This window comes from Numida meleagris, chromosome 1, assembly GCF_002078875.1.
Source record: "Numida meleagris isolate 19003 breed g44 Domestic line chromosome 1, NumMel1.0, whole genome shotgun sequence".
Taxonomy (NCBI): domain Eukaryota; kingdom Metazoa; phylum Chordata; class Aves; order Galliformes; family Numididae; genus Numida; species Numida meleagris.
The window spans coordinates 60,013,520-60,039,577 of NC_034409.1; the positions used below are offsets into that span (position 1 = coordinate 60,013,520).

Genomic DNA, 26,058 nt, shown 5'->3' on the forward strand with positions numbered 1-26,058 from the left:
TGCCAATCCAATTTTAGGTCCCAAGGCTCTGCAATGATGGCTTCCAAGTAATCCAGGCATAGTATCTTTTCAAGTGGTTAAATTTGAGCTGGCAGCCCTGAGCAACCTTTGCTGTGCTGCTCTGAGCATATCTGGATAGAGGGACAAAAGCATCCCCTGTGTCCTCTTAGTCATATGTTACTCAGGGCTTTCCTTGCCTTCACTGCTATCAGAGCTGCCAATATTTCTTGTTTGCGGTGCCTGCAAATCTGCACATTAGCTTGTGCATGAGTTTGAGCACTGTCCTGCAAGCTTGCCTGAGTTATCTAATTTCTCTCTCATGCAATATGCCAACATCTTAAGTGCTTTTGCCATTTGATTTAATGCTTCCCAAAATAGTCTCAGCCTCAACAACTTGTCCTTCACCATATAGAAATGACTGCCATAGAACTAAGGCAAAAATAATTTTGTTTTAAAAAGGCAGAAGAGATGAAAACTAGCTTTGGGCTCAGTGAAACCACCCTCAACACAATACTGGGGTTTTGGTGAAAAATCAGCTTGCTTCTCTTTAGAAGAGATTCACTTTTGCACTTTAAGGCCATGGAAATGAAACATTTCTTCTTTTACGCATCAGGGAAGCTCACCTAAACTCTGAAATAAATCTCTGCAACTTGCCTATTCACCCTCAAAATGTTTCTAACCTGTCAGAGCGAGTATTCAGACATACAGCAACACTCATATACATGTACATACATTCACAGCAAAAACAATCTTCAGCCATATAGAACAAGACGTAGATCAAATTGCCAGTAAAACTCTTAATTTCATCTGAAACTGGAGCACATCATCCTCCACTGCCACCACTTGCAGTCACACCTCACCAAGAGACTGCAGATGACAGCTGGAGCCTTTTTGACTGAATTCAACGGATCTTGACTCCAAGTCCTCAGTGTTGCACCCACTTGCAAGTGTCCCAAGACAGCAAGAGAGCATTAAATTGAAAACTCTGGATATCAAGTGACAGAAAATTCTACTCTGGATACTAGAATACTGGACACTAATGGAAATCAAAATCTAGTGAGATTTTTAAAGAATACCAACCTGTCATTCACCTCCAGTTAGTCTTCTGAAATTTCCAGCTTTTCCTGAAAGAATCACTTCCATCTGTTTTAACAACATCTGAGATGAAAGACTGGCTTGATTAATCCTTTCAGCATGACAGTATTGTCACGTGCTTACTGAAAAAGGTAATTTCTAAACATTAGATGTGCATTTTAATGCTAAAATGACAGACGGAAAGGAACGCTTTACCTCTCTCATATCACCTGAAGCTGACCTCAGAGGCACAGCCAATGCATTTTCTCACATCCAGCCCAGCACTCCTGCAGTGTTAGAGGAGAAAGAGAGGAAAGCAGGCAGGATTTTTCTTTGTTTCCTTAGCTGACCCTCAAACTTACTTGAAAGCATGTGATAGCATTATTACTACTTGTCCCAAAAGATGAATGATTCTACACTTTATACAAATCTAAACATGGCTACTATGCATCTTCATTTAGAAGGAATGACTTCCCATTGATCTTATTTGCCATTGCAGCTTTAAATCAATGACTGTTTCTGCTTAGAAGGTAATTAAGGGCATGCAGTGAGCTTGCTAATAAAGCAGTTAATTGCCAAGAATCGTGGCAATGAATTCGACCACAGAGGAAAGAAGACGAAAACATAAGAGATTAGCACTTTTCAAAGCTTGTAATTACAGGAAGAACAGCTGCTTATGTTTTCCTAAAGATATCAAATTTGAAATAGAAATTAAACTTCCTCATGAAACTGAAAACAGATTTCCACTAACCACATGGTAGGGCATGATAATTACACCATACATGGCAGAAAAGCAAGAAGATGCATTTCACTAGTGAGAATTATACAAACACTCATTCAATATCAGCCATGATTTGAGCGGATACATCTTCCCCTATTTCATCAGGACTCAAACATTGCTTAAGAAATCTTAATATTATTATAAACAGTTTCTGACACTATTCCAAGGCACTGATTTCATAATGTCTTGCTTCTTGCATAGATCTATCGAAATTAAGACCAAAAAAAAGTTGAGAAGGTGCAAATAAGGGAAGATTTTGCTTTCTCTGTTTTCTTTAATAGGTTCAGGATGAGTCCCTGTTTAAAGGGATCTGTCACATCCTTATATTGAACTAATTACATATGTAGTGGGAAAAGAGGAAAAAACAACCCACAAGATCTAACCAATATTTGTTAGACTCATAGTCCGTATCATCTAGAAGAAAGCAAAAATTAAGAGCGCATGTTCTCAACACATATTAGAATATTGGATCTCCAGCAGCACTGCATCTATTTTCACTTATCTTGCAGCGTTTTGTTACTTATCTTGCAGCGTTTTGTTACTTCTCTTGCTGATCATAGAATGGTTTGGATTGGAAGGGACTTTTTAAAATCATCGATTTCCAACCCCCCTTTTAAAACCATTACCTCTTGTTCTATCATTATGTTCCCTAGTAAAGATTCCCTAATCACTGTTGGATCCCTTAGGTGCTAGAAGGCCAGTGTAAGGTCTCTCCAGAGACTTTTCTTCTCCAGGTTAAATAATCACTACTCTCTCAGCCTTTCTTTGAGAGAGAGAGGTGTTCCAGAACTCTGATCATCTTTGTAGACTCTTCTGGAACTGCTCCAACAGTTCCACATCTTTCTTGCGCTAGAGGCCCCAGGCCTGGATACCAGACTCCAGATATGGCCTCACGAGGGCAGACTAGAGGGGAACAATCACATCCTTCACCCTGCTGGCCACTCTTCTTCCAATGAATTTCATGAGACTCTCAACAGCCCACCTCCCAAGACTGTTAAGATCCCTCTGATGAAGTGAAAATCAACAACAAAATTACTGGAACACTATATTCCTGTTGTGGTTTGAAGAGTTAATCCCCCTCTCTCCTCTCAGGAGAAGGGGGAGAAGTAAGAGGAAAATAACCCATAGGAGAAAACTAATTCATTAAAAAGAATGTGAGATAATACAGAACAATAAACCAAAGAAACAAAAAAAAAATGAATAGGAGAGAGAGAGAGTCAATCCAAGCCTTTATTGGCAGGCCCTCATGGCTGACCTCCCAGAAAAGACAAGACGCTCTTGTCCCATCACCCAGAAGCAGAAAACATGTGGAGACTCTTGGGAAATGCAGTACATCCCAGAGCATCTTCCTCATCGAGCACCAGAATTTGTGTGAGACTGCTAGAGAAACCAGGAAACACAGCTGCGCAGTGTGCTGTGCCTCTGCACACAATAGTCTGTTGCATGATGTCACAATATGGAATACTGATTAAACAAGGACAATTCCCTACATAATTTCTATTCTGTACCATTTCAACAGGTGAAATGGTAGAATGCCTACTGAAGTATAGACTACTCAACTAGAGACTCTGCTTCTGCCAACTTGTATGTGCAGCCACTAAGGTACTGTTCTCCCAACACTTATACAGCAGAACCTCTACAAAACTGTTCTCAAGGATCTCACAAAGCCCACAAGATGCGTAAACATTCTCTATTAGTCTTTCCAAAAGAGGCAGAGTCTTGTGAAGCTCTCCTCACTGCCTATACAGGAAACCATGTGAGGGGAATAACAAGGAAGGGTGAGGAAAAGCAGGAGCAGATGAAGAAAACAGGTTCTCACATCCACAGAGCATCAGCCTGATCTGCATCCCTGGTAAGACAAGGTGGTGAATCCCTGGGAGGAAGGCTCACACACCTTCCCCTCACCTTCAGCCACCTCCTTTTCTAGCTAACAGCTTTCTCTTGAGGTGCTTAAATCAGCTGTTTACTAATAAAATTATCCATTCAGTTCAGTACAGCATAAAAAGATAAAGCTAAAGAGAAACAAGAGTGCATCAAGAGTAGGTGAAGATAACATGAGATCCCATGCCTACTGCATTTAAGACTATCTACCACAGGACTGATTGAAGTTAAGGTTAAATCTGCAAGAGCAAGTAAAAACAGTGAATGTCTACTCTTACTTCATGAACTCTGAATTACTGTTATGTTTTTGAAACTTCATGCAAATTCCTTCTCCGATTGCAATACAGGATTTATAGGATAATAGAAGTGAGAACAACATTTCAGCATATTTTAATTATCTTCAGTTCTCCAAAATAAATGTTTATCCAGCTGCTGAACACAGTACTATATCCTCTTCATGAATAAGCTCCAGTTTTTTTGTGTTCAGTGCCTAACCAATGAAGCAAACTAAGACCACAGAAAAGTAACTTCTTGTTAAAGCACTGCAGAGAGCTGTAGTACCCAAAGTCATCAGAGAACTCAAGAATGGAAACAGTCCCATTAAAGCTGTCACTGAAACACAATATATTAGGTGCTATCATGAATGGATTATACCTCAAAAAATTGAGTTTTATTTAATATGCACATACATGTGGCAAACTAGCATCCCAGTGAATTAAATTGGTGTTAAATAAGATGTTACAGAGCTCCTTCATCTGAAACTTTCCACATAAATTTCATTTACAAAGTCATCTGAACCATATTTGTTCATTACATGTGCTGCATATGAGCACTTCAGTTCTGGCAATGAACAATTTGTATCTAAGACAGAAATAATGAAAAAAGTATTCCAGCTATGAAAGTTGCATGGTTGGCAAGTTCAAAGTGAAGCTTACCTTTTAGAAAAGGAACCATTTATTTCTTATATCTCATCTGCCTCAATTCTGTTTCAGATAGCAACAGAAAAGAAGCAAAAAATTTTCTACCCTCTACCCACAGTTACAATAAAAGTTTGACAGCATGACAAATTGCACCAACATCTGTATGCTCATAAGTAATTGAGGGTAATTTTTATCTTTGAATTAACTATATCATAATGTGCTGGGATGGAGTTAGCTTTCACTTTTCACAGTAGCTAGGATGGAGGTGTTGAGATAGCCACTGCCCACCACACAGCTGTGGGCTGTAGTTCTGAGACAGCTGGGTGATTTAATGTCCTGGTCTCTGACCTGACCAGCATTCAGGTAAATCAGTTCAGTTCTTCTATAAGGTTTGGATTCTAGTTGAAAAGCAATGGGGAATTCTGGTTATTTGCCAAATCGGTTTTACTTCTGGGGGGAGTACAAAAGGTTGGAAACAACAGTCTCATTGCAAACTGGGTTCCATCATGGAAGGAACTCAAAGGGCAGTCAAACACGAGCCTATTTCACTAACTTAGGTTTATTCAGGTTCTCTCCCAGCTCTGCCACTGATGCAATTTAGACAATCTGGAATCCATCTGAGTTCAATTAGACACTAACTGGTTGGCAGAACAAGCATGCATTACCACAGCCTCCCTGCTGCACTCTGCCTCCAGCACCGCACCACCTTCCTACACAAATGTGCAGCTCTGCTTGGGAAGATGTTAAATCTTTGCTTGATTACCCCCTAGTTGCAAGTTTCCCAGAGCACTGTATAGTTCCTATCAATTTAATTCCCATTGATTTAATCTTTAACAGTAGAAGTACCAATGAAGCAGCATATCGCTAGAACTATGTAATTATTTTTTCCTTTAGTTACAAAAAGCTTGAATTAAAAATAGGAAAAAAAATTGCTTTCACTACAACAAAAAGTTCCCAGTTAATTTTTATGAACCCCAAAAATCAGTCTACTAAATCAGTAGTAGTTAAGTTGCTCACCTGTTAGGTCATAATAACACACTATTAAGTGATATTCTGATTTTGGCAACCTAATGCTTTTTATCTACACTAACATGTAATTAAAAATCAAAGGCCAGCAGAATCCAGGTATTTTTCCCATGCCTTCTCCTCTACCTTCAGCTTATTCAGTTTCTGTCTTGAAGAGATAGCACTATGTGTTTCACAAAGTGCCATAAACTTGCAGAGAGCTCCAATGAAAAATAAATTCAACTGTAACAATAAAATTAGAAATTATACTAGATTCAGAGTACATCTTTATCTGAGGAGGTTTAAAATCTCTTCCATGCAGGTATTAAACTGTAAGAACCATGTATGTACATAAGCACCCTGCATATATTTTTATGTATGTTATAAATCGTATTTTGTAAGTATATTTTCATACACAAACACCTGTAGGTAAATGAAATGGTAGCTGGTCACCTGCTTCCTCCCAGTTAAATCCATTTCTCTGCAAAGAAGTGACCCCCTCTCTAAAAGGAAGTAACACTGAGGGTAGCAGAAGTAGAAAGTAATGGAGAAGTCCAGAAGATGGAGAAGGAAGCCCCTACAATGCTTCAAGCTCCCAACAGCACAAGTATAGCAGGATACATTCTTTGGAAAGCTTCTCTGGGAAGGGGGCCATAAGGATGCTGTGACCAGACTCAGAGACCTTGGCTCACTGGCAGCCTAATGAGAACTGGGGTGGCAGCAAAACCCATGGAAAAAAAAAAATTCCAGACAGAACCACAGAAAAAAGTCCAAAATGGGCCATTCCAGAAGAGAAGTTGTCTTGGTAGTTTTCCTGCAAGTCATATTAGCTTCTCTATCAAACTTGTTCCTTTGTAAACCAGAACTGAAGCACTATCACAATGCATCTGCACAGTTCACAGCGTTGCATAAGCTTATACCTCAGTAGACTTTATGACTGTGAGTCATTTGTATTGATTTATGTACTCCATTAGTGAGGGAAAGATGAAAATCAGCATTGATAGAGAATCAAATTGAAGAAGGAATAGCTGATTAAACATTTTAAAATCACATTTTAAAATGATGTTTTAGAAAGATGCATCCAAAATTAAACACCAAGAATATAGAGTTCAATAGTCAAAAATCTATGGTCAGAAACTTAAATCACTGATCTTATTTCTAAGTGAAGTTATAAAAGTGGCTGCATAAACTGTTGTCTTACCTCTCTACTTGATAAAGCTCTACAAGACCTGCTAATGTAATTATGAAAACTCTAATTGCACAAATGACTTCACAAATTTTTCCTCCTGGGCTTTGAAGGAACTGTGTTAATGAAGATCAACAGTTTCCTAGAAACACAGCTGAATACTCAACTAGTGAAGTCCCTTCCTACCAGCCACTTTGCATCATATAGGCAACATCATGAAATGCAAACTGTTGTCATTTTGCTTTGATGTATCCTTTCCAGAAGAACACTGGCATAATATTCATTAAAGCGATAGTGTAGCACGCAAGAAAGATCTGCTCTAAGTGAGAGAGTAATTTTCCCAGGGTACAATATGTAATAATTTTAATGTACAAAATTTCATAAAAGGAATGGGAAAAACAAACTAACCCATGAATAATCGTACTTACCTTTCCATTGAGCATCTGGAATTTCTATAAAAAGATAAATAAGCATTATTTTCCTGATTTACCTATGGTGAAAGTTGAGAGCAAAATTGCCCTAGGCCACAAAGTGAGCCAATGGCACAACTCAAGAAGCAAAGCTGAGCCTTTTCAGTGCCACTCCAGCACCCTACTATAGCAACACGCCATGCAAGGAGTTACAAGAATTACAGAAAAGAAATCATGCTTCTGGTGACCACCCCAGCATCGCAACCTTCCTTTGGTAGATTCTAACCTACCTTTCCCTTCTGGGTGACTCGGCCACCTGGCAAGGCCTGCAAGGCCTGCCTCCAGCATGCCAGCCAGAGCCCAAACCCAGGAGAGACCGCAGCGCTCAGACACCCGGAGGCAACTGGGCAACTGCGCCAGGAGGGACAGCACCACAGGAGGAGGCACACAGGAGGCTCTCCTGAGAGGCTGAAGTCCTTCACAGGGCTGAGTAAGCTTTATTGCTACCTCATGAAGATCCAGAAACAGACATAACCAAGCATGACATCAGCACTCGCAGAAAATCATCTCTCACATGGGCCTAATGGAGCCTGCATCTTTAATGCGATATTGATTCTGCTAATGTTTCTGCGTGCTGACATCTGGGAGCAAAATACCTCTTTGTTATAAAGTAAACTACACTCAGGGTCATGCAGTACAATAGCCAACATAAATACAAAGAGTTCTTTTGTTGTCTTGTTCTTGTTTTTAAAAAGAGCAACAAGGTGTTCAAAATTCTGCATTCAAAGGCAGTCACTAACATTACCAGCACTAAGAAGAAAACGGGTCATGCCTACTTCTTGTCACTGTGTATTGCATGTTCTAAGGAGAAGACTTCTGAATGTAGCGGGCAGCATGTCCTAAGCAGGCAGGCAAGGCTGGCAGAACCACATGAGCTGCAGAACAAAGTGCTGAATAAACACTTGATTGCTCATAGCTGGTTTTGTAGTTCAGGCTTTTATTCTTTTTCCAATCTCTTGCTATACTACGAGTCAAAGACATTTTTTCCCCCCCAACAACGGCTAACAGTACACACACACCATTTAAGTGTCACAGTTGCTTGCTTGATATCAAGCACTGAGCACTCATCAGCTCCCACTGATTTCAGTAGAACTGCATTATTTCAGCTACCAAGGCTGCTGGCACTGGAAAACCAGAACTGACTGAAGCGATCAGGGCACTTCAGTCGGTAGGAGGGTTTGCTACAGGACTCCTCCGCTGAATCCCAGTCTGTTCTCTTCACCAATCCCTGTAGGACAAAGACAGTCTCTGACCCCGTTCCTTCCCTCCCTCGAACTACAGCCAGCTCTGATCTGTCATCTCACACCTTCTCATATCATCATGAACATTTCTGATAAGGAACTGAGGAGTAAACCTTTTTTTTTCTTTTTAATTTTTCTGGGGAAGACAGGGAGAGTGGTTGCAAAATTACCAGGCAACTAAAGAATTATTCTAGCCCTCCTGGCCCCTGAACCCACTTGAAGAACTAGTCCCTGTGCTTCTGAAGTGCCATGTAAGTTTCACCCTGTAGATAGCTGTGAAAACTCATGTCAGTGAATAAATTAAGAAACACCTTTCAAAATGTTATAACTATAGTTAGAATATGAGATGAATCATATTCCTGAAAAAACACCACCACCATCTGTCAGACCTGCAAAGCTGGGTACTTTATATAGAAACTATACCGTTTTCTGTCAGATAAAACCCTCCTGCCAGATATCTTTTTTCTAAAATGGTATACTGCCTTGTTCTCTTGCTCAGAATGCTTCACTTCTGGATGACGTCCCATTATGAATGAGAACTGCTTTGTATTATTAGTGTTCCATTCACTTACAAACAGGTAAAACCATGGTAGGAAAAAAGAATGATTAGCTGTCCATTAAAGGACCTCTGCCAGATGGCCAAAATGCAGGATACATTGGCTATAACATATCAAACCTCTAAAGAAACTTAATGCTACAAGTGTAATTTTACTAGAAACTAAAGATCTATTAAAAAATTATGCCATTCATAAGCTGTTCAATTTTCTTCAGAAACATTTGTGAAGGAAAATAATTTTACCATTGAGTACTTAAGTGCAGTCAAAGTAACATGTATTCAAAAACAAACCATATAATTTGCATTATCACAGAAAAGAGATGCTCTCACAAGAGAAAGTCTTGTGGACATCAGATCTTCGTAAATCCCAGGAATTTCTACTGAGAGCTTACAAGAAACTTGCTCCACTTTAGAAAACAAGAAACAAACAACCACAAAAATCTGGTTTACCATTTTAACACTATCTGAATACCTAAATCATAATTGAATGTATCATAAAGGGAATCATCACTCCCATTTTCAAGAAAGGAAGAAAGGAAGACCCAGAGGAACTACAGGCCAGCGAGCCTCACATTTGTGCCTGGGAAGACTGTGGATCAGATCCTCCTGGAAGAGATGTTAAGGCACATACAAGATGAGGAGGTGATCCGAGACAGCCAGCACAGCTTCACCAAGTGCTGACCAATTTGGTGGCCTTCTATGATGGAGATGGCATCAGTGGACAAAGGAAGGGCAACTGATGTTGTCTACCTCCATTTTGCAAGGCCTTTGACAGGGTCCCACACCACATTCTTATCTCTAAATTGGAGAGAGAGGGATTTGAAGGATGGACTATTCCATGGATAAATAATTGGTTGGGTGGTCACAACCAGACTGTTATGGTCAATGGCTCTATGTCCAGGTGGAGACTGTCTTTTTGCACCATCTGATAGTGACAGGTCAAGGGAGAATGGCTTGAAAATAAAAGAGGTGAAATTTAGGTTATATGTAATGAGGAAATTCTTTACCCAGCGGGCAGCGAGGCCCTGGCACAGGCTGCCCAGAGAAACTGTGGGTGCCCCATTCCTGGAGGCACTCAAGGCCAGGTTGGATGGGGCCCTGGGTAGCCTGAGCTGGTGGGTGGCAGCCCTGACCATGGCAGGGGGTTGGACTGGGTGGGCTTTGAGGTCTACTCGAAACTACTACCCGAAAATATCTCTGGTAGTTTCATAGAACAGCTGAAAAGGAACAAAAGAGCTTGCACTGCAGGAATGTAAGTAGAGTAATTGAATCAAAATGTCCACTGTGGCACAAGGAATGGATTTTCAAGCACCCTGCAGCTTTAAAGGATCTGGTCAGTTTACGAAAAGGGAAGGAACACCTTCAAATTCTAACTGGTATAAATTGCTTCACAGATCTTTACCATGGGTAGAGTTTGTAAGAGGAAAAAAAAAAAAATCAATTGGCCATGCAATCTCAATTAAGTATATACAAAATTAGACTCTGGGAATGAAAAAGAGCACTAAACAGCTCATTAAAAGTTAATGCTTAACTATTCAGAATATTAACACTACAAATTACTACAGTGACCATTTTAAACCTGGATAATTTATATTTTTATCTGTAGGTCATCTCTGTCTTTAAGTAAAAGCCATCTACATTTTATGGGGTTTTTTTTCTTTAAATCAGAAAGTTATGCTTTCTGAAGTACATGTTTTGATTTTTCCTTCATGTAAGAAAAATATTACTGTTAGGTGAATTCAAAAAACATGGCTGTTGTTTTTTTTTGCACTTACATGATTTAAACACAGCACTTTCCTGCACCCTAAAGCAGTATGGACCATAAACACCAATTCTCATGTGCCATAGGAAGAGAGCGGGAGCCAAAAGTGTCAATATTCAGAAAGAAGTAGTCATGAACAGGAATTGACTTTACCACTGAGACAAAACAGAACACTTATCAAGGCTGTAATAAAAACCAATTGGCTATTAAAACAGAACTACACAGATATTTCTAATTAGTGCCTGGTAATATTTGTGTTTTTTAAAGCTGTTTCTCACACTGGTTAGTCGTATGATAACTAAGCATAGACTTTCTCCATACACCATCCACTGCTCATCCTCAGACAAGCCCTCCCTACTTCTAAGGTACCTCACACCTTACTCAGATAGGGTTATGCGTAGTTTATGCTCTCCATCCCATTCATAGCTAATACAAACACTGTGGAGTTTGCCCCTTACTTACCCCAGGCTGTTGGGAGCACTGACCTATTTTGCAAGGAATGAATGGCTTGTTTCTTCCTGTGATTCCTACTGCCAGCCTAATGCTTCTGTTCTGCTCTGCAAACACCACAAATAGAAAGCATTTAAAGAGTCCAGTTCTTTAAATGGTTGCTGGGTCACACTCTCAGTGAAAGAACACGAAAGATTTCTAAAGTCTTCCTGAGGCTTCTGAGCCCCACAGCAATACAGACAGGACAAAGAATCTGCAGCCTAAGCTGCAAAATCACTTAAAAAAAATCTTATTGCAAAAGTGCTGCAAAACTTCTTCTCATTAATTGCAATCCAGCTAGCAACATTTTTAACTTCATTTGCTAGTACAAGCTTATCTGTTAGCTTACAGGATCAAACAGATTTACCAAACTGTTTCTACACCTGCTTCCAAAAAGAAAAACAATTTTCATTAAACAAATGCAACACTCATGCAGTGACTACGTGCATGAGACTTCCATAAACAGCCTGAGATGCACGGGTTGGCAATCCAAGCTAAGCACAGGCTGCTTCCATAAACAGTCTTCTCTGTCCTTCCTTCTCCTCACCTCACATTCCCACTTTCCCACTTCAGTCAGCACTAGGATGAGTACAACCACGTTGACAGGCAGAACAGGAAACCAAAAAAGCCAGCACACTGTATAACTCCAAACAGCATTTCATTCACTTTTTGCTCACCAGTGACTCTGTCTGCAATTTAGTGAGCTTGCTCTATGTCAACAGGTACAACCTGGAGCCACACCAGCTTTTCTGTGAGCAGAGTTCTCACCTGCTTCATTCACAGATCTAAAGCAGCTACAAAAATAGAAGGGATGACAAGGAATTATTTGTGCATGATATAAAAACAGATATATGAAAGATGTTTGAAAGTTAAAGTCAGTTGTTCCTAAACTCACTTTTTTCCTCTATTTTTAAGAAGGCCATACAAGTCAGTCAGAGGCTGAATTACCATCTCCAACAGCTAGCAACAGAAGAGTCCTATGGAAGGAAGCAGCTGAAAAGCACAGTAAGATATCCTCAGAACACACAGTAGCTTGTACATTTGGCACTTCCACAGGTTTCAGCAGGTACGAGCAGAAACATGTTCTGTCACCCTGTGAAACAAAGCAGTGAAGTGCCACCTGACAAATTTTACAGCTAACTACATTGTACAGAGAAGGATTTATTTTACTTGCTTTTAACCTGTAGCCTACTAGTTAGTGATGCCACTTTATTCCTGCACTGGAGGACTCAGTGAATAGTCATTCCCCAGGTATCTCCTCCTCGAGAGTCACAGACACATTGACCTCCATCATATCCCTGCCACTGTAGCTCTCCTGCAGCCTGAAGAATCACACTGTAATTAATCATTCCTCTTTCAGAAATCCTCCTGTGTCTCTAATCATCCTTGTCACTGTCTGTATTACTTCTGTTAAACTATACCATTTTAGGAGTGGCAGAGGAGGGAGGCCAGGACTGCGCACCATATTCAAGACATCAGTGAACCACTGACCTATACAGCAACACTGAAGTTTTCTGCTCATTCCTTCTTCTCACCCTAGTATTTTCTATTGTTTGTATTTTTTTTTCTGACCATACTGAGAGGTTGTTTTCAGGAGAATGTCTTTTATAACCTTCAGATGTCAGCTCTCAAGTGGAAGTGTCAGCTCAAATCAATGCATTGATTTTTATTTGCCCTTCTGTTGCCAAGTTGCACAAACTCATCAAGCTTGTTGGCATTTTTTCTTTCTTTTAAGATCTCAGTTTGACTACCATGACTACCTGAGTATCATCAGCAACTTGATCACTTCCCTGTTTAGACTATTCCAAGTCATTCATCAATATACTGAGCAGCACAGGCTCCAGCAAAGGCCTCTGCAGTATTTTACTGGTACTTTCTTTTACCCATGAGATTTCCTCATTTTACTCATACCTGCAGCTCATAACTTCTCATCAATTTTAATTTGTACGAATATTTAACATTTAGGACCATTACAGCTATGAAATTATATTTTATATATTTTTAAAAGAGGAGTGGTGGAGGATTCTGTCACGCATATCACATCTCCTGGGGGTCATCTTTGTCTGCATGTTCATCATGTGCTTCAAAAGAACTCCAGTAAGGTAGCAAGGCATAACTTCCCGTTGCAAAAGCCACGTCAACTGTGGTGCTATGTATCTTGTTTATCCAAAGGTTAATTCTGTTCTTGAAAATAATCTCCATTAGCCTCCCACACACAGACAATGGGAATTTTGATCTTCCCTGGGAAAACTGCCTCTCCCTCCTCACCCCATTTTACTGTTATTTCAGTCCTCTGGCGCAGAATTATATTAAAGCAAAAGGCTCCTTAGAATAATTAGCTTCTTGGTTCTTTAACACATTTTGAATCATCACTACAACTTGGTACCACCTATTTTACTTGCTTACTCCTCTCAGCCCTTCCACAGAGGGAGGCAAATCCTTTGGTATACGCTCCCTTATAAAGAAGGACTGCACCATCACCATCCCTGAATGTGTTTAAAAACTGTTTGGATGTGGTGCTCAGGGACATGATTTAGCAGTGGGTTGTTAGGGTAGCATGGTTAGGTTGTGGTTGGGCTTGATGATCTTGAAGGTCTTTTCCATCCTGAGCAATTCTGTGATTCTATGCATGTCTCCATCCTTTTCCATTGTGAAGATATGGATAAACAAAATACTTTGCTATTACCAACACAATTTAAAAGATTTGACAATTTTTTTTTTAAACTCTATAGTGACCCTACAAAAAATCAGTGACAGTATTAGTACTCCCAGCATACTTGCAAAGAAAGCATTGTTTATTTACTCTTTCTGCAAGTTTATATTGACCTTCCAGGTTTCTGTTATTTATGTTCCTCATTAGCATCCAACTTCAGCTTTCCAAGGGAGTCTTCAAGGGGTTACATGTTTTAGTGTTTGTCTTTTTTTGTCTACATCACCCTCCTAGTCCTTGCTATAAAGCCACACCATTTCCCCTTTTCCTTTATTCCATTTCTCAGAAGACAACACTTCTTGTCTGAAATCCTAATACAGTGTCTTTAAGTCACCACAGATGTTTGTCCCTTAACTGCAACTTACAGTGTTTGTTTACCAGAACAAAACACACATACACAAGTGAGCACCTTTTCTGCTCTCAGTACTGTTGTATTTGGCTTTGAAAGGAGTTTTCTAGCTGTTGTTGCCCTGGAGAGATGCTGAATTTATGCATACTTTAGCTACTATACCAGGACAGCTTTTCTGCCCTGACATTTTGAAACCACCCTGCATACAGACCTCAAAGAATCATGTAGCGCCTTGCCCTCCTGTGAATCCTCTAATTACTCAGTCCATGAATCTGTCACTATGCCTAAAGCTTAGGCTCCCAGCCCACTATGACACACACACACTGTAGATGGACACTGAAGACCTCTCTCATAACTGTTGTACCTTATCTCTCAACAGTCTCACACCAGCAGTGATACTGTGAGAAAGATGGGAAACCACACTAATTATATGCTCCTACTATATTTTTCTTTTCTACATCTAAACTCTAAATTCATCATGAGTTTTCTTACTTATGACAAGCTGCTAATCTGACTTGACTTTAAGCCTTATCATGCAACACAGTTTCTCCATCAGCTAAGCTTACTCAGGCTCTTTCCCTGTACTTTAATACTGTATTATCCACCTCAGTTGTCATAGTCCTACTAACTCCAAGATACATATTATGTCAACATCTTCTTAAGTAAGCATTTAGTTCCCATATTTTGCTTCTCAGCTCTCCAGTGTTAGTGCAGAAATATTTACGCCATGTTTATTTTTAATCTGCTCACATTTAATAGCACTCCATTTGGTCCCACGCTTCCCTTCCATTTCTTATCTAACTGCTGCTAAGTCATCTTTTGCCCCTTAACAGCAGGGCAGTTACCACCTGCATTTTGTTTCCAGAGCTTCTGGATTCACTGTGCAAAAGATACAAAAGGTGACAGACCACTGAGCCCTCTCACTCCTTTTCCTTGAATACCACCACCACTTTTTAAGTACTCCTTGTAGCTCAATAGTTCCTTATTTCAAAATGCAAAGCTCAGTGCAATGGGACATTTTACAAGGAGAAGGACTCACTACTGCAATCAATTCCCTCACTGCCATGTCATTACCCTCCTGCCATTTCACTAGGGGCGCCTAGGTTAGGGATGGGACTGCCCTCCTGAGTCACTCCTCATGGAGCTTCTGTCTCTTCTTCCCTTCTTCAACAACACCTGCATTGTTCAGCTACAAACAAACCACCTCTGTAACTGCAGTGTCTGTGAGCCCCTTTGTACCCAGTCTTTCCTTACATCAGGAGAGCTTTGCCAGTGGGAGCCCTCAGGCCTCCTCAGATGCAAAGGCAAACCATGTTTTGGGAACTCAGAGCAGGAAACCAAGGACCTTCCTGTCCCTTCGTGGACCTCTGCCTGTACTTTGTTTATTTGAAGGGCATTGTTCAAGATCAGTATGCATCTGCATAGTCCTTTTAACTATATTTTTCATAATTCATTCACAATACTAAAGAGTGAGAACTTACTGGTCTCTGTCCATGCAACATAATTGGATTCAACAGGCTTTCTGGTTGGATTATGTCTCTGAGCTGCCGAATTACCTGAACTTCAGACACTGGAAAGGAAGACAATTGACCTGACGTAATCTCCACAGGTGACCTAGATTCACTTAGTAAAACAACCCTGCTAGAGGCAGGTGTCACAGCAGCTCAAAAACTGCACTGTAGATACACAGCCCCCCTGTGCTTGGGAGCATGGAAAAACTCAATGACAGCATGTTTGTTTCCTTAACAAGTCAAGTTTCAGCAAGATCCTCATCCATTAATACAAAGCTGCTTTTTTCCCCTCCCTTTCCTTCTGCTACACCAAGAGGAACACTAAACTTTGGTAACAGCACTTTATGCAATGTTTTATACTCATGGCAGATTTCCCACTGTTTCAGCAAAGCTGGAAAGCATGAATATGAATCTGATTAAGCACCTCTACATTTGCCTGGCAGCTGGTACTATTAATTGCCTAACAATCACCTACTCTGAAACTTTCACAGAAACTATATTGGCATTCCAACACTGCAAACAACATATCTTTTCATGTATTTTTAAGGGGTGATTATCTTTCATAAGCAATCCAGACTAGTAATGTTAAAAAGAAAAAAAGGAGGGGAAGGCCCTGAGTTAGCATAAAGACTTCAGAGAATAAACTTGGCAACAGGACACTTCATCAACACTATGCTTCTTTCTGTACAGCTTGTACCTCTATACACAATTCTGGGGTGCAAGGGGGAAGCCCAAATACCAAAGAGTTAATGTAAAGGAGGCCTGCAGAAACTTATCTAAATGATTCATATCACTGAGTGCAGAAGAAGGTGCTGACACAGGTAATCATCTGCACAAGGAACTTTCCAGTCTCCGCTAGCTACTTTAAGCTCCTGCTTCTGGAAATATGCAAGAGGTCTTACTCTGATAGCTATTACATGAAGTGATCACTGATCTACTTCACATCTGAATTATTTGGATGAATTTTGAATTCCTCCAAAGTTCTTGTGTGCCTATCTGATAAAAACAGTTTGTCAGTTGTTTAGGAGTTCTTTCCCTCATCTCTGATATTCAGTAATATCCCTCCAGGTATCAGCAAATGTAAGCACAATGGAGGAGGAGTTTCATTATTGATTTATCCCAGACTTCTGATCCAATAAGCCATTTATCACTGCCAAACAGACAGTCACAAATACATTTAACTTAATGCATTAAACACAAAGGCTACAAAAAGCACAAACCAGGGCTGCTGTTCAACCTCTCTCTTTGTATCTGTGAAACATGTACTACAATTACACCTATGTTTTGTCACACATGAAGTTACATCACTTTTTTTTTTTTAAGCATATCAAAGTGTTCTGTTAAGGTACTTCCAGTGTTGGCCAAAACACATTTCTCCTAATGTCTTTTGCAGATTAACACATTACAGCTTAGAAAACTTAAGAATGGGCTTGGTGACTTTTTTTTATTATTATTATTTTGTAAGTTACTTGCGCCAGAGATACTCTTGCTGTCATCTCTACAAAAAAAAGCGTAAGACAGAGACTAAAACTTGCTCACTAGCCATGACTCATCACATACTTGTAAGCAAGAATCTTTTCTGCTGGACACTAATTTATTTTAAAAATTAGTAAGAAGTCTATTTCAGAGCAATCCTGGGACTCTCCACGTAGTTACATGTCTAGGGATAATGTAGATCACATGCCTCACTGTGGGATATGGTAATGGAAGTGACAGAAGTCAAAACAAACTCCAATGAAATCCTCTCAGAAAACCATGACTACATATAGCCTTGAAGTGTTTCTTCTTTATTAAATCTATACATCATTAAACACAAGAAAGGTTCTGTGGGTGTTTAGCCAGTTCTGTCATTAATTGACATGCCAAATGAAAGCACTCCACAGAGTACAGCACAGCTTCTTGTTTTGTCCAACCAGTAAGAAACATTGACAAATACTACAAATATCTTCCATTTTTGTAGTGAGCACATCATCCAGTATTCCTACTGCAAAGCAATTGGGCACTAAGATGACACAAACACAAGACAAAAGGCCTGAGTCAGTAGTTTGCTTAAATTTAATGTTCCTGTCTCAGGCTTGAGCAAAGGCCTAGGCCTTGAAAAGCTTGATTGCCTTCACCACTTTCTCATTTGGTCTAATAAAAGCTATCACATTTCCTTCTTAACCTCACTTATTGGAGATTTATTCATATTACTGTAACTGTAATGATCTTCTTTGAAACTTTACTGAAAGTTCTAAATTCTTATGTCTCAAGAGGCTTCCAAATCTAATCTGGGGTGGTTACAATCTAGAGCGTGCATACCCATTTACTTCCAGAAACATAAGCGTTACTTTCTGTGATTTTTTTGTTGCTGTTTTAAGTTTAAGACTTATGAGTTTTAGTTCCTAACAGCAATTTCCTTGCAGCACCTTCATGAACATATGAATTCTATAAAAAATTCTAATTAACTGAATGCATGTGCAAATGGACCACACCATCTGCTACTGCAAATCAGCATATGTCCAAACAAAGATCATGGTTTACCACACATGTTTGGGTAGATTACCTGATATTTGCTTAATTAAAAAAAAAAAGTAGAGTGAAAGTTGGAAGGAAGGTGAGGGATTACTGATTCAGAATAGTTCATGCATAAACTAAAAGATGCACTGAATTAGGACATAAAAACTTATTCTTTTCAAATACTCAGTATCCTAAATGTCACTGTGCAATAATCCAAACTTGCAAGTCTTAGATGGATTAGTCACATTCACATGGTTCAGATTTACCATATAATTAGAATGTTTCCTCTTAGTTCTCCAACATGTTTCCTGTGCCTTTTAATCTAAAATATCTGTGTTTATCAAACCTTAAAATTCAAATATCCACAGATTCTGCAAATACTCAGATTTGGACAGCAACCTAAAACGCAGGGTGCCATCAGCTCTAGGGCTTTTGCCCCTTTTCTGATGCACAGATATTACATGATTCAATTCAGCAAAGCAATCTCTTACCCAAAAATGAGTGAAGTGCAGATCACACAGAAAAGCCTCTTTTTACACATTAACATCTTGGTTGAAAACTAAGGTTTTTCTCACCACTTATGCCCCTAACTTGCTGGAGGGCTGGGCCCAGAGGGTGAATGAAGTTAAATCCAGCTGGCATCCAGTCACCAGTGAAGTATTTCCCATGGGTCAGTATTGGGGCCAGCCCTGATTAATGTCTTATTGATGATCTGGATGGGAGGATTGAGCACATCCTCAGAAGTTGCCAATGACACCAAACTGGGAGGAACTGCTGATCCACCTGAGGACAGAAAGGCCCTATAGAGGGATCTGGACAGGCTGGATCGATGGACTGAGGCCAACTGTATGAGCTTCAACAGGACCAAGTGACAGGACTGCACTTCAGTCACAACTCCTCCATGCAATGCTACAGGCTTGGGGCAGAATGGCCAGAAAGCTATAAGAGGACAAAAAGGATCTGTGTGTGATGGTTGACAGCTGGCTGAACATGAGCCATCAGCACGCCCAGGAAGCCAACAGCATTCTGGCTTGGATCAGAAATAGTGCAGCCAGGAGCAGGGAGGTGATCTGTACTCAGATCTGGTGAGGGCACACCTTGATGCTGTGCTTAGTTTTGGGCCCCTCACTGTAAGAAGGACACTGAGGCCCTAGAGCTTGTTTAGAGAAGGGCAACAAAGCTGTGAATGGTCTGGAGCACAAGTCTTATTAGGAACAGCTGTGGGTACTGGGATTGTTCAGCCTGGGAACAGGGAGGCTCACAGTAGACCTTATCATTCTCCACAACTGCCTGAAAGGAAGTTGTATTGAGGTGAGGGTCAGCCCCTACTCCCAGGTAACAACAATAGGACAAGAGGGAATGGACTGAAGCTCAGACTGGATATTAGGAAAGTTTTCTTCTCTGAAAGGGTGGTGATGCCTTGCAACAGGCTGCCCAGGGAGGTAGTGGAGATGCCCAAGAACCACGTGAATGTAGCACGTGGTCTAGAATGGTCATAGGCACAGGTTGATGGATAGACTAGATGATCTTATGATGATCTAACCTTAATGATTCTGTCATTCCTTACTGCATGTATCAGCTGCTGATACTAAAGACATTAAATCTTGTCTAACAAAACCACAATTTTTTTTTTTATCTACAGGTAGAACAACCTTGGAAATACTCTGAAGAGGCAGTTCAGATTACTGAGAACTATTTCTGAAAGGCAAAGGTTTTGCTGATAACTAACACACTAAAAGACAGGTTTTCTAAAATTACTTCACTGACTGAGCTGTTACTATCCCTTCTCTCCATCCTTTTGGACAGGTTTGTGGGCTAATGGCACAAAGGCACTAAAGCAGTCGGCACTAAAGTTAGATCAACCATTATGTATCAAGACTTGGTTTTCTTTTTCAAAACTCCTTATCGTGAAGTTCCCACAGCAACCAAGCATTACATCCACACAACCTTATGCTCACTTCCAGATCAGTCTAGGAGATATGCCTGCAATAACTGCAGACACAAATAATCTATTCTCTAGACAAAATCTGCAATAAGACATGCTAGACTGTGACTGGGATTCTAAATATCTAGTACAATATGTTTTTGCAGAGAAGATAAATCAGCAATGAAGACGAGACACTAATATCTCCTATTAATTTTCATTGTTTTCAGAAGTATCCTAGAGAACCTTATACAGTAGAGTACCTCTATAAGAGAGCTATCCAGCACTGTTGCACAACCAAAGCTATTGAAGAAAGCAACAACTCATTCAGATATGTTCCTCTCTACAAAGAGATTGTAGCAGCTCTATCCTTCTTCCATCTGCCTCTTCCTACCTCTACAAAGAAAGAAAAGATTATCAGAACTTCAGTAACTTCTTTGATGCATACTGAGATTTTACTGAGGTCCTAGGCTGCAGCAAGCGAGGATTTGCTCAAATGCAACAGCTGTGGGCACAGAAATAAAGGAAAGAAGCTGCTTACCTTCAGAAGACCTCAGGTATGCAGGGACCTCCAACAAGATACCCTTGCCTCCACTGCCAACCCTTAAATGAGGTCTGGGAAGGGGTGGATCCTGGCTCCACCCCTTCTAATCACTCAGGTACATTGCATGCACCTGAGCTCCCCTGGGTTGGCCCTGCCTTCCTACCAGGTGCTCAATCACTGTTTCAGGCCATGACTTAGCATTTCCACTACATAATGAAAAGAAAAATGGGACAAAAAACTCATTCACTGCTTCCCAGAATAACAAATATGAAGCAAGTCTTACATACAGATGAGATGATGTAAGCTAAGAAGTCCTCTGCCTCCTTCCTGCATCTGCCTTGTTGGTATTCTAAAAACGCTGCATTGCCTAAAGACAGAGATACTAACCTCTCAAGATATTAGCAGATAAACACTGACATTTTAGCCCAGTAAGACAGCTTCATCTGGACAGCGTGGTTAGCATGCGTTAATCACCCTCCTTTAAATAGTTTGCTCACCAAATTATTCCTAAATAGCTTAAATAACTAGGTACACAAATACTTTTTGTTATCAGTGGAAACAAAAAGTTCTCTGAATGCTCCTCCTTTACAAGAAGCCAGCCTACAAAAGGAAAGGGAGGCATGTGCTGCATGGAAGAAGCTGCTGCTATGAGACAGAAGCTGTATTATTTCTCTGCTACCTTGTGACCACTCTCAGCAAGCACCACAGGACCAGAGCAACTGGTCTTTGTCAGGGCTTTGATACAGTTTGCATGTTACAAGCTGGCCCCTACACCTGGCAGAAACAAGCAAAACATTGCTAAGTACTTAAGTACTAGCTGAGTGATCATGGTGCATGGCCCTTCTCAAGAAGCATCCAAGCAAAAACCAGAAGAGGCTGGAACAAAATATGAAGAGTTTTCAGGAAATCAGCTGTTCAGATGATGAGCAAAGAGATCCTGGCAGGGCTACGTAACGATCCAGGAAACACAGAAATAGAAAACCCACAGACTAGGTAGGCTGCCATGGTTGCTTCACCTTCCTCTATTTCCGCAGCCCCGTGTGGATATACAAAACCACTTGCACAGACACAAGCATAGCCCTTAGCAGTTTCCCTAAGAGAGCTGTAGGCAGATTTGTTCCTGTCTCTCATGCATTCAGGCCAAATCTTCCATTCTTTCCATTTTATCCTTCCAATTCCATTTGCACAGCACAGCTAAAAATAGACACACTTTCACAGAGGAGATGAAGCACTGAGTTCATCCAGGCAAGCAGAACTCCTCCTGCTGAGATGAGGGGGTAATACTTTCAGGAAACAGATGGAAGAAGGAAGGTCTTCGTGCAGAGCCTCCCTGGAACTTCAGCCATGCAAACAGCTGAGCCAACATGGTGGTGGAAGCACCAAACTATAAGAGAGGAGCATGGGGAAAGTAGGACCAGCTGAAGAGCAAGGCAGAGCCTCAGAGCCTGGCAAACACTGCGCCATACCCAGGGGTGGATGTGGGGCTAGTGCCACAGGGCGTGCTCCACCAACTCCAGGGAGAGGAACCACCTTCTGTCTAATGCACAGACATAGCCACCAGGTGTATGAGCCCCACCTCAGGAAGATGTGAAGGTGGGCAGCACCAGACTTCACAGCTCCTGTGCCAGAGGCACAGTAAGTCTTCTATCCAAAGGGAGATCAAACAGCTCTGCCTTCAGCCAGGACCAAAACTGCTGAGGGTTTCCACTCCTCAGGAGAGAGAATAACCTCCCTCACAGCAGTTACCACCTGGCCAGTTAAATGAAGCCACCTCACCTGGTCAAAGAGAAATTGTCCTGTTCTCCTTAGCCAAAGAAAAAAAGCATCCATATTTCAAAGGTGCCTGATGTAGACTAAACTAGGAGAATGTATGAGATTTAACTAGCAAGAATTACAACTGTAAATACTGTTTTCCTTGTGCCTTCCATATCTTGGTAGAAAAGGAAATCTTATTTCAAAAACAATGCTGCAGATTCTGCTTTTACCACAGAAAATGCAATCAAATCTTAAGCACTGTGATTCCCCTTATACCCTGTTAATCCAGTGTCTGGCTGGAGACGTACGCATTACAAATGATTTCGTCTGCATGAGAACTTTCAGCCTAGGAATGATGTAGTATCACCCCCAAAAAAAGAAAGTTAGCATTTTTATGACCAGCTCCAATTAAGGAGCTAACTGTAAATCAGTTAAAGCATTCACCATTGGGTCCATTTACGTTCCACTTGACTTCTCAGCACCATACAAAACAGCCACTTGCTGCCCAGCTTCACTGAGCAGAGACTTTGTTAATACAAAGACTCCCAACTAAATTATGCTAGCAACTGCGCACACAGTCCTCAGGGGTTTAAGAGATTTTTTTTTGACCACAGCCTGAAGAATAAAGGTCTAGAACAAACAAACCTGCTAATACAGATTCTGCCACCACCACACTTACGTTTGATCCCTTCCATGATTGGAACATGATAGAAAGTACAGCAATGACAGCAGAGCAGCAAGATCCCAGGCTGAAGCAAGTGAGGATACTCAAACACAACAGCAACATGCACAGAAATAAAGGAAAGAAGCTGCTTACCCTTGGAAGGCCTCAGGTACACAATATCTCCAGCAAGGTATCTTTGCTTCCCTTGCCAACCCTTAAGTGAGGTCTGGGAAGGGGTGGATCCTGGCTCCACCCCTTCTGGTCACTCAGGTACATTGCATGCATCTGAGCTCCCCTGGGTTGGCCCTGCCTTCCCACCAGGTGCCCAATCACTTGTTCAAGCTGTGACTTAGCATTTCTGCTGCAGTGACCCACCGCTGCATGTGAGGAAACTCCCCATTTGCTCTGCAGGCTTTGGGTGCTTTTAGTTTATAGCGCACATTTTTGCATGCAGTCCCTTTAATTCTATTTCCACAGCTGCTTATAGTCTGCCTTGAGTATATTCATCACTGACCAAAAAAAATGCCAACTTTTAAGCAGATAAATAGTCCCAGCAGAACTTAATGCAGCAGCTTGCAGCACTGTGTGGTCATTTTGCCAATGCTACTGAGAACATATTGTCACAGCAGGGAAGCAAGGATAAGCTCACGGTGGTTTTGCTTAGCAAGTCATAGTATCACCAGCCATGACCACAAAAACATGGCAAATAGTCAAGTTCTGTACTTAATATCATACTGGATCATTTAATAAACAGAACGCTTTTCCATTAAAAAAAAATACTAACTTTGCTTTATGTAACAATAATAAAATATGTTCCATTGCCATCTCTTCCTAGCTTCCACCTCTTACTGCTAGGACAGTAAATGCAATAAAAAAGAAAAAAGAAATCAATGACTGCACATCATACGGAATAAATAAATATCCACGAACTGCTGGAAAGGAACTAATTACTGTTTGTGGAAGCAGTAAGCTTTAGATGTCTTCTGTCTTCAGCTGCACTAATGATCTAGAAATTCAGGTTTAAAGATGCAGTCACTCTTCCCAAATCATTAGCAACCTGTTATGATCCAGGCTACAGCACTGCTACTTTTGAGGTAACTAACATGTTAGTGATGCCATTAATATATAACTATGCTTACAATACTTAACCAAACATTACATATTTTAAAAGGTACAACATGGATAAGAACATTATCACAAATATCTGTAGCTCTAATTTCAGTTCACAGAATCACAGATCGACCTCAAGGATCATCTAGTTCCAACCCCCAGTTGCCTACTTCCTTTTTGTTTGTGGTCAGCCTGCTAGTCAAACATCTCAGTACAGCCAGGACTGTTTCCTTCACACTCCTCAAGCCCTACTGGGCCCTGGCTGTACTACCTCCTAATCATTATTGGGAACAGGACCTTGGAGAGAAGGCACATTTAAGCCAGCATTTTAGGCTTCCTCATCTCCTGTGCATGTCAGACCTTAACCTAGAGCTGCCTTGGAGTAGTAACCCACAGTGCACACCACCACAGCATAGTAGAGGGGGTGGACTGCAAGCCATGACCTTACCCACCAAATTTCCAGCACATTCAAAATGCAAGTTTTCTGCCTTTTTTGTTCTTCTGAGTGGCGCAGCTTAAGCTCAGAGGAGGTTGCCAATACCACTGAAAATAAGAACATGCCTAAAAAGAGAAAACTTGTAAGAAGGAAAGACGCTAACTGCAGAATTGGTAATGAGACTTTCTGAGAGTGCCACAGGGACCATCCCATAGACGAGCTGTCAAAAAGTGAAAGCATGAGAAATTCTGAAGGGGTACCGCACCTTGCAAAACGTCACGACATCCAGCAGCGTTACATCTCACATGTACCAATCTGATACATGCCCCTGGTCATAGGAGAAAGAGTCTGCACCCAAGAGAAGAAAACATTTACGAAAAGCTTATGCAATTACATCTCCCCAAATCCAAACTGAATCAGTACATTCTATAGCTTTGAAGCAGACAAGGTAAAAACAATTTTGGCTGCAGCTAAACCAAAATGGGAGAGGAAGAGCACTACTTCCACTTGAGATAACCTTGGTTTATAAAAGAATGTCTGTCCTGTTTACTGCAACAAAAGTTAGAGACATATCAAAATGTCTCATTTGTATTGTCGGCAAAACTCTTTGATGCTTTGTTTTAAATCAAACTGCTTCATAAATATGCACACATGGGAAAAGAATATTTTTTCTGTTCTATGCTTATTTATTTATTTTTAAATGTAATTAAATGTATTCAGAGGACATCTGTAAAAGACATTTAGAAAACGATGTGGTATACTGGAAAAAACACCAGACTACTGGAGCTGAAATATGTACTTTGTGTGACCTACTCTTAACCCCTAGGAAATAATGCAGAGAAACAGCTGCACTGGATATCTAGACAATCAAGCACAAGACAACAGAAACTAATAACTAATTATTTTTCAATTTAAATGCTTTCATCCTCGCTAAGCAAAACAACTGCAGTATTTTATCTCATTTTAGCTGAAATGTTCAGTAGCAGGCTATAAGAAGCAACACTGTAGTTAACATTGTTTCTTTAATTCAGTGATAGATGGCAATACCGGATTAAAACCAAAACAATCTAAAAACCCACAAGACATCTTATTTGCAAGATTTAAGCTGCTATGGTGTCTGATTGCAAAGTTCATTAGCTATAGCAATCTAAACATACCAAGGTTTCCACAGTGTGTTATCAAATTAGGCAA

General features: G+C 40.6%; 1 protein-coding gene and 1 long non-coding RNA gene across 21 annotated transcripts in view; both read right to left on the minus strand.

Annotated features, from left to right (window-relative positions):
* The window catches only part of LOC110394938, a 42,708-nt gene extending 19,182 nt beyond the window's left edge, over positions 1-23,526 (minus strand). For 2 of the 3 annotated variants that reach the window (XR_002436045.1, XR_002436047.1), the window contains exons 1-4: positions 23,475-23,520; positions 7,276-7,299; positions 1,291-1,361; positions 1,081-1,217 (exon numbers count right to left, since the gene is read on the minus strand). This is a non-coding gene — a long non-coding RNA (uncharacterized LOC110394938). Of the gene's footprint in view, positions 1-1,080; positions 1,218-1,290; positions 1,362-7,275; positions 7,300-23,474 lie in introns of all 3 variants that reach the window. The other variant, XR_002436050.1, reaches the window with a different exon arrangement.
* Positions 1-26,058, minus strand: part of BICD1 (BICD cargo adaptor 1) — a 171,738-nt gene that overhangs the window by 115,966 nt on the left and 29,714 nt on the right. The gene's annotated exons all lie outside the window — the stretch shown is intronic.